Below are 8,188 nucleotides of genomic sequence, written 5' to 3'. Positions count from 1 at the left end.
TTTTGTAACTTCTAAGTAATATAGGCAAGTACTAAACAGAAGTTGTAACTTACAAGCTTAAGAACTCATGAGACATGTTCATGTTTCAAAACTTGTTGTAGGTCTTTGAAACCATCAAGCAGAGAAAACAATACAGAAAAAGGAACACAGAATATCAGTGATCATATTCCACAAAACTCACACTCACACTCACACTCACTATCCTTTGTTTGATTATCAGGACTGGTATTGATCATTACAATGTATTTGCATCATGTAAGAAGTTCTTGGTCCCATTTTGTATATCTTACATATCTACTTCTGCCTTCTCCTCTTCTGCCTCCTCCTCATCTTCATCAGACAGCCAGTCATCAAGTACTTTCACTTGGTTTTCCACTCTGTAAGGGAGTCAGACATCGTCAGTGACATGTTGATGTGTTTTATTGACTGATTCAGACAAAATCCCCAGTAGGGAAAAACATTTGTTTTTGCTGGTATGTTCATTTTTTTTTCCTTTCTTCTTCTGTCAGTAGCCAATCAGAGCTTAGATCAGATATTAGCTGTCTCTGTGTATATGATCAATTTCTACCGGTTCACAATAGCATACAATACTAAAGGGTGAGCCTAATGGTATAGTATAATTATGTTAATGACCAGGTCTAAAAACTAAGCAGATGTAGGTTTTTTTATTTCTTTTTTACTAGCACACAATACTATATAGGGCAAGCCTAATGGTAACGCTAGTTCACCTTTATCCGCGGGGTAACCTATATCCATTGTTTGTCAAAACAGTGTATTTAGGCACATCAATTCGATGGGTTTTATACTGCAATGTACTGAAAATATTGAAATTTTAAACCAATGTCCGTCAACGTGATATCCCCAATTACCCTATTTTTTAAAAGCAACGGAAATAGGTTACCCAACAGATAAAGGTGAACTAGCGTTATAGTATTGTGTGCAAGTAGCTTGACTAAAGGCAATGGAGAAAACATTCTGTATTTTCATGAACATGTTGCCTTTCTAGTTTCAATTATGTTATAATACAATAACACACAGCAAAACAGCAAACATCAAGCCTTGCCATATAGAAAAAAAAAAACTACATCATTTAGAGTTATGGATAATGTACAAAAATTATGAGTAGCTATATTGTAGAAGAACTTAATTGCACGACAATTGTACATGATACAACTATTACACAAAGTCAAAATAGAGGTATAGAATAAAACTTAACAACCTAATTAACAGAAGCATATGAGCTAACATAATTCTTTGATATAGTATTACAATGGAGTAGGCTCATCATTAGTTACAGTATTCTTTCTAATAGCAGAGAAATCCTTGATATATTTGCCTTAATTTTATGGCATGCAAAAATCACTAAGGCTTAGCCCATATGGGTAGAGTGTTCCCTTACCTCTGAAGGTCCTTCTCGAACTCACGAAGAAGTCTGTTGGAAGTACAAGAAATAAAGTATGAATGAACTAGTCTCAAACCATACAGAAAAAGGAACACAGAATATCAGTGATCATGTTCCACAATACAGGACTGGTATTGTTAGACACAATGTATTTGCATCATGCAAGAAGTTCTTGGTCCAATTTTGTAAATCTTACCGTCCCAATTCAGACTCCTCCTCTTCTGCCTCCCCCTCATCTATACCAAGCTCTTTGTTGGTGCTGTAAGAAACACAAACATTACAATTAAGCTCTGACTTCAAATCTGCTGAACAATGCAATAAAATACCAGGCTTTTTGTTATGCTATCTTGCTAACTGATCCCTGAGCTTAACTGTTCTCTTATTGCACCAGTACTTTTTCAGTTCTACCTAGCATAACTGGTCACTACTCTAACTATCAGGAATACTAAGTTCTGCTTAGCTAAACTGTGCAGTCCCTGTGCTAACTTATTCAAGCTAGTTCAGCTGATCCCTATTCTAATTAATTGGTCCCTATGCTAGCTAATTCAATTCTATCTAGCTAACTGGTTTCTAAACTGGTTCCTATGCTAATTGATTTAGATTTAGATCTTTCCGGCTAAACTTTCCCCTATGCTAACTAATTAAGTTCCATTTAGCTAGACTGGCCCCTATGTTAACTGATTCAGATCTAACTAGCTAATTGGCCCCCATAGTTCCATCTAGCTCAACAGGACCCTATGCTAACTAATTCAGTTTCATTTAACTAACTGGTCTTTTTCCTAACTAATCTAGTTCTATCTAGCTCAACTGGACCCTGTGCTAACTAATTTAGATCTATCTAGCTCAACTGGACCTATGCTAAATAATTTAGATTTATCTAGCTCAACTGGACCCTATGCTAACTGATTTAGATCTATCTAGCTAAACTGGACCCTATGCTAACTGATTTAGATCTATCTAGCTCAACTGGACCTATGCTAAATAATTTAGATCTATCTAGCTCAACTGGACCTATGCTAAATAATTTAGATCTATCTAGCTCAACTGGATCTATGCTAACTGATTTAGATCTATCTAGCTCAACTGGACCCTATGCTAATTCAGTTCTATCTAGCTAAACTGAGTCCTTACTGGCTGTCTACTGCCTCCTTAGTGTAAGTCTGCCTGATCTGTTCTGCCTGAAGAAGTACAAAAACAAACTTAAGCTTCAGAAACATCAAATAAAGTCAGCCATCAAACTAACAGTGGTACTGGAAACATAGGCAAAAATAACAAAAAGAAGCTTGGAACTGGAATTATCATCAACAGAAATAATATAATTTGTTAGAGCAAAACTCAGAACTGATAATCATGAATATTAATGTTAAGAAAAGGTGTTACCAAGATTGCAACAGAAAAGTACACATACTGGGAGTAAGGACACACTATACTGGACACAAACCTTACAGTCCAGTTTCTCACTGTGACAAGTAGGAGATAATGTTGTACACACAAGGAAGGGGGTTAAGGGTCAGGCTACATTCTACTAAACTGAGCATGGGAAGGGTTAAAGGGTCAGGCCACATTCTACTGAACTGAGCATGGCGAGGGTTAAAGGGCCAGGCTGCATTCTACTGAACTGAGCATGGGGAGGGTTAAAGGGTCGGGCTACATTCTACTGAACTGAGCATGGGGAGGGTTAAAGGGTCAGGCTACATTCTACTGAACTGAGCATGGGGAGGGTTAAAGGGTCAGGCTAAATTCTACTGAACTAAGCATGGGAAGGGTTAAAGGGTCAGGCTACATTCTACTGAACTAAGCTTGGGGAGGGTTAAAGGGTCAGGCTGCATTCTACTGAACTGAGCATGGGGAGGGTTAAAGGGTCGGGCTACATTCTACTGAACTGAGCATGTGGAGGGTTAAAGGGTCAGGCTAAATTCTACTGAACTAAGCATGGGAAGGGTTAAAGGGCCAGGCTACATTCTACTGAACTGAGCATGGGAAGGGTTAAAGGGCCAGGCTACATTCTACTGAACTGAGCATGGGAAGGGTTAAAGGGCCAGGCTACATTCTACTGAACTGAGCATGGGAAGGGTTAAAGGGTCAGGCTACATTCTACTGAACTGAGCATGTGGAGGGTTAAAGAGGGGTTAAACTGGTGTAACCAGCAGTGCAGTCAACTGGTCAGCACCTCGGACAGGTGTGTCCAGGTGTGTCCAGGTGTGTCTCAGAGTGGTCTGATGACTTTTCATGTCTTTGCCTCTCATGAGTCTGCAGGTTTTCAGACTAAGTGTGTCAGGATGTCTGGGAAATGCACCTACCTGTCCAGAATGGCTCACATCTGTTACCGACCGGGGGTCGGGGTCATCCACGGGGAGCTTGAGGGAGGCGTTTTGACTGCTGATCGGGGGCTGTGGGAAACAAGGCAAGAATCAGTACATTGGATTGAGGAGGCCATTTGTATTAGGAAGTCTACATAAGTCTTGAACTAAGTCAGGGGGAGAGGGGGGATTATACAGATCATTGTTCGTTCTGTGATAGAAAAAGTGGAAGTGATCTTGATCCAGTTTGGCAGAGCTATATTTACTGGTTCAGTGTCCAACAAGCACAACATCATTATGTGACCGTAGCTTAACATCGATATCCCATACAAAGGACTGCAGCCTTTTTTGTTAGCATGTATGTCAGGTTAGCGACACAGCCAGAATCAAACTCATGGCGTGATGATGAGAAGAAATGGTGATGTACTCACGGTGGTGTTCTCCCCTCTCATGCCATCATGCTTTTTGCTGGCGTCCCTCCGAACCTCTTTCGTCTCAGACATATTCTCAGAGTAACTGTAAGAGAAAAGTTAGAACAAATCATTAACTACATGCCAAACTTGTCCATTCTCTTAAAACCTATAAAGCTTCCTGAAGAAAAAATTGGGCATAGGTTCCACGCTCTGGCCCCTAACCAGGGGGCCACGGGCCATACGGCATTATTGACTCAATTTCAACAACTGGAAAGTACATTTAATATCATATCTATCATGTTGACTGATATTTTATATTGCTTTTCGCACAAAGCAAACATTGATCTTATTTAGGACCAACAGAGTCCAGAAAGAGGCTCATAAATTAGTGGCTTTACCCAAACATTCCCAAGGTACAACACAATATTTTACTCTTAAAGGGATGTCAAAAGTCTCCACATGTAAAAACATGGTTTGGCTTCTAACTCTAGGATCTTAAAAAAACCTCAAAACACAGAATACTGACCGTGAAAATTTTCAAATTACATAAAACTGTCGGTGAAAATTCTCAACATACAGAAAACCGACGGTAAAAATCCCCAGAAAACTGACGGTGGTAATCCACAAAATACAAAAAACTTAGACGGTGAAAAATCCCCAAATCACAGAAAACTGTCGGTGACATTTTTACAATTTTCCTAGACGGAGCGTGAGGAAAACTAAGACCTACCTTTGCTGGAACATTACTGAACATTGGTCACTCTGACTTTGTTAACATGAGAAGAATCTAAATTAGCAAATTTTAACTGTACACGTAAAGTAAATAGTCGACCATCACAAAGTTAAGATACATTGTTTTGGTCCATGGCAACGCCGCCCTCCCCACCCCATATCAAAACACAACATTAGGACAACAAAATCATATCCTTTCTAACGGTACAAAAATAAACCCAAAATTTTGAAACATGGTTGAATGTTCTTCACAGTAACATAGCTTTAGTTCTAATATTTTCCTTGGGAATCATATAACCCCCAACTTGTGTCTGCAAAGTTTTTGAACTTGTACCTTTAGAAGACCATAACCCACCCTATCACCATCCGTGTATTTGCTGAGTCACAATTTTCCAAACTTTAACTTTTGTTACATCAACAAAACAAGAAAAAAAGTTTTTCCACCGCTTAAAAAAATGTACATGATTGAAGTGTTTCAATAAACTCTGACTCCAGTAATGTTGTACTTATTTCTGACGGTTCACAGTTTCCATACGGCACATTTTAAACGCGAAAATCGTGCAACAACTTTGACATATTCCCCACATTAATATACAGACTGGAAACCTCTGTTGGTCCAGTCCTGCACAGCTCCAGAATATCACTCAAATTTGCAAAACAAACGCTGACAAACGTCAAGTCTCTATCACTGTTGTTTCTACAACATATCATCATGAAGTCTGTGTGATAATTTCCCGCCAAATCACAAATTAATCACGGAAAAATGCAAAAATGAAGCTCACCGTTTTTACCTCTGCTTCTTCTGTGTGACTGAATAAGTCGTCTGTGGTGTTGCTCCGAACGCCGTCTCCATGGCAACCCAGCTGAGCACAGGCAGACGGGAGGAATGATCTTGGCGTTGTGTTTCTACATTTCATAGAATAACACCACAGTTATGTTTAAACTGACGGAAATTCACTCCTCAAAGTCGGAAAACGTCTCTAGACCTCATTAATGTTTTGAAATTGTCACTTCTGACAAGATGTAGGACATTATTTCCTTCATTCTCAAGGTCATTACCCGGATAATTCCTGTTCAACCGCTGGCGGATGAATACAAAAATGGCAACTAGGTTGCGTGGTGTGTCCCACCGCACTATTTTTTGTCTTCGCAACTGTTTATGGAATCTAACGGGGTTTCCAAAGGGCCTCATTATCTCAAAGCTTTAACGTCAATGCTTAAACTTGATGTCTGCTGATATCCATAATTTTGCTGCCTTGTTTTTCTTGGACCTACTTTTTTTGGTGAATGAAGATGAAACCCAAGAACGTCCTCCTGTCACGCCATCTACAGACCCAATCGTGAACTGCAAAGTAGAGGCACACGATAAAAAGAACAGATGGCTTAAGTCAAATTGAGAAAAAAAATGGAATTAAAAAAAAAAGAAGAATTAATGGATAAAAAGTACTGACACGAACAGGTTTTAATGGTTTAAAATCACTGCAGGTTTTTCTGACATGTCAAATTTTATGCTGTTTTAGAGAACTTCTTTTTAATATCTAGCGAGCAAACCGATTACATGTCCACATAATTAGTCTCGGTGTGGGCGGTGTTACCCGGCGTACATGAGTTGCTTCCATCTCTGGTTTCTGATGTTGTGATGTAAGGCTTCATATTCCTTTGAGTCTGGGTCTACTCCGGAGTCAACAAGCGCCTTGCCAGGAGCAGGACGTGTTTTTGCCGTGCAGAAACCTGACAAGTACAAGCGGCATCATGTCGGGAGGGCAGCAGCAGTCCCAGACTGGGGACACAGGTGCTGGTAGGTTTGGTGATTTTCTTATTACATTCTTTTCATTTTCCCCTTTTCAAGGATGCCTGAATGCTGTAAAAAGGCTTCACTGTCACATTGAATACTGACAAAAAACTACTACCACAGTAGTCATAGAACACAGTAGTCATAGAAGAATGATGAAGAAAACGTTTCATTTTGTCAAAATCTTTCACGTTGCGATATTTTGCAAAACCTTCGAAACTTATAAGTGAAAAGGGTGCACTGAGAACACGATAAATGGTTGCCAATAATATGCCGAGTTTCTGTCAGGTCGCAAAACATTTTTGTACGTTTTTGAATGTTGTTGTATATTTGGCACTCCTGTTGCTAAACTTCATCAATACTGTAGCAGTTTTACAGATAATTGTGTATACCTGTGTAATTTTCCTCTAGACACCTCACCCATGCAGCAGCCTCAGACTGATTGGCAGGGTTGTAACGACGCCGTTTTTCCCAACCCCATGTATGAATCCGGAGCAGGTAAAAGTTTTAAGCCCTTGTGCCGCTTTGTTTCTTTGTCTAAGGCAGAAAAGTTTATGCAAGTCGTGTATAATGTTTGTTTAAAAAATGGTATCTTTCTATTTCTATCTATTTTAGAAAATGTAATGGAAAATTGTTTTGATGTTGTTGTAGCTTTCTTAAAAATCTAATAGGCAAAATGACATGTTATAAGATGTACCAATTTTACTTCATAATGTATGATTTATGACGTAACGTTATGTCATTTTGACAACCAGATAATGTGTAGGGAAACATAATGAATTCAATTTTTCCAGACACCACACCCATGGAGGAGCCTCAGACTGATTGGCAGGCACGTGCCGACGCCGCTTCGGATGTTCCAGACCAAATTTACGAATCTGTACCAGGTATAGTTTTGAAGTCCGCTTACGAAGTCTTTTTGTAGTCTCTCTCTTTGTGGTTGTTTTTGTAGTCTCTCTCTTTGTGGTTCTCTGGTTTGATGTCTGCTGTAATAGATCTACAGTAAACACTGGTCTCTGAAATGCTGTGATTTTCCAACAGACGCCACACCCATGATGAAAGATCCCAACCCTCTGTACGCCCCCGGAAAAGGTAAAACCTTTCAGTTCCAATCTTGGCGCCACGCAGACAATATCCGCAAATGTGCAACATCCGCCTTTTCAATTACCGTTACGGTTTTTGACAATTGTCTTCTGGTTTTAACAAATGTAACGCGGCAGTACTAGTGCAATTCAGGGTCTTAATAATGACCCTGCTATCTGTACCGCGTGTGTGAGAAGAAATAAAACATTATATACGCTTTCCCGTTTCGCATACGGTCGTTGCCATTTGAAACGCGTAATGGTCGATGCCATTTACCACGATCAATGCCATTTGATCCGGGCGATGCCATTTCGCTTAACCGGTGGATCCGAGCGTATCATAACTTTCTGAGGTAAAAGCCGCTAAAAACGCACAAACGCAACATTTCAATTACAAATGGACATGTGTTAAATGAAAAATATTACCAAATCAGGAAAAAATAATGGCACCAGACACAAACTCAAAT

General features: G+C 39.6%; 1 protein-coding gene and 1 long non-coding RNA gene across 2 annotated transcripts in view; one reads left to right on the top strand and one right to left on the bottom strand.

Annotated features, from left to right (window-relative positions):
- The window catches only part of LOC118416396 (putative uncharacterized protein DDB_G0271606), a 131,415-nt gene that overhangs the window by 62,265 nt on the left and 60,962 nt on the right, over positions 1-8,188 (bottom strand). The window lies entirely within an intron of this gene.
- Positions 7,462-8,188, top strand: part of LOC118415835 — a 1,654-nt gene continuing 927 nt past the window's right edge. Inside the window, exons 1-2 of the long non-coding RNA XR_004831154.1 lie at positions 7,462-7,526; positions 7,681-7,731. This is a non-coding gene — a long non-coding RNA (uncharacterized LOC118415835). The remainder of the gene's footprint in view (positions 7,527-7,680; positions 7,732-8,188) is intronic.

Source organism: Branchiostoma floridae, chromosome 5 (genome assembly GCF_000003815.2).
Source record: "Branchiostoma floridae strain S238N-H82 chromosome 5, Bfl_VNyyK, whole genome shotgun sequence".
In the NCBI taxonomy this organism is placed as follows: domain Eukaryota; kingdom Metazoa; phylum Chordata; class Leptocardii; order Amphioxiformes; family Branchiostomatidae; genus Branchiostoma; species Branchiostoma floridae.
This window is presented reverse-complemented; position numbering and strand designations above follow the sequence as displayed.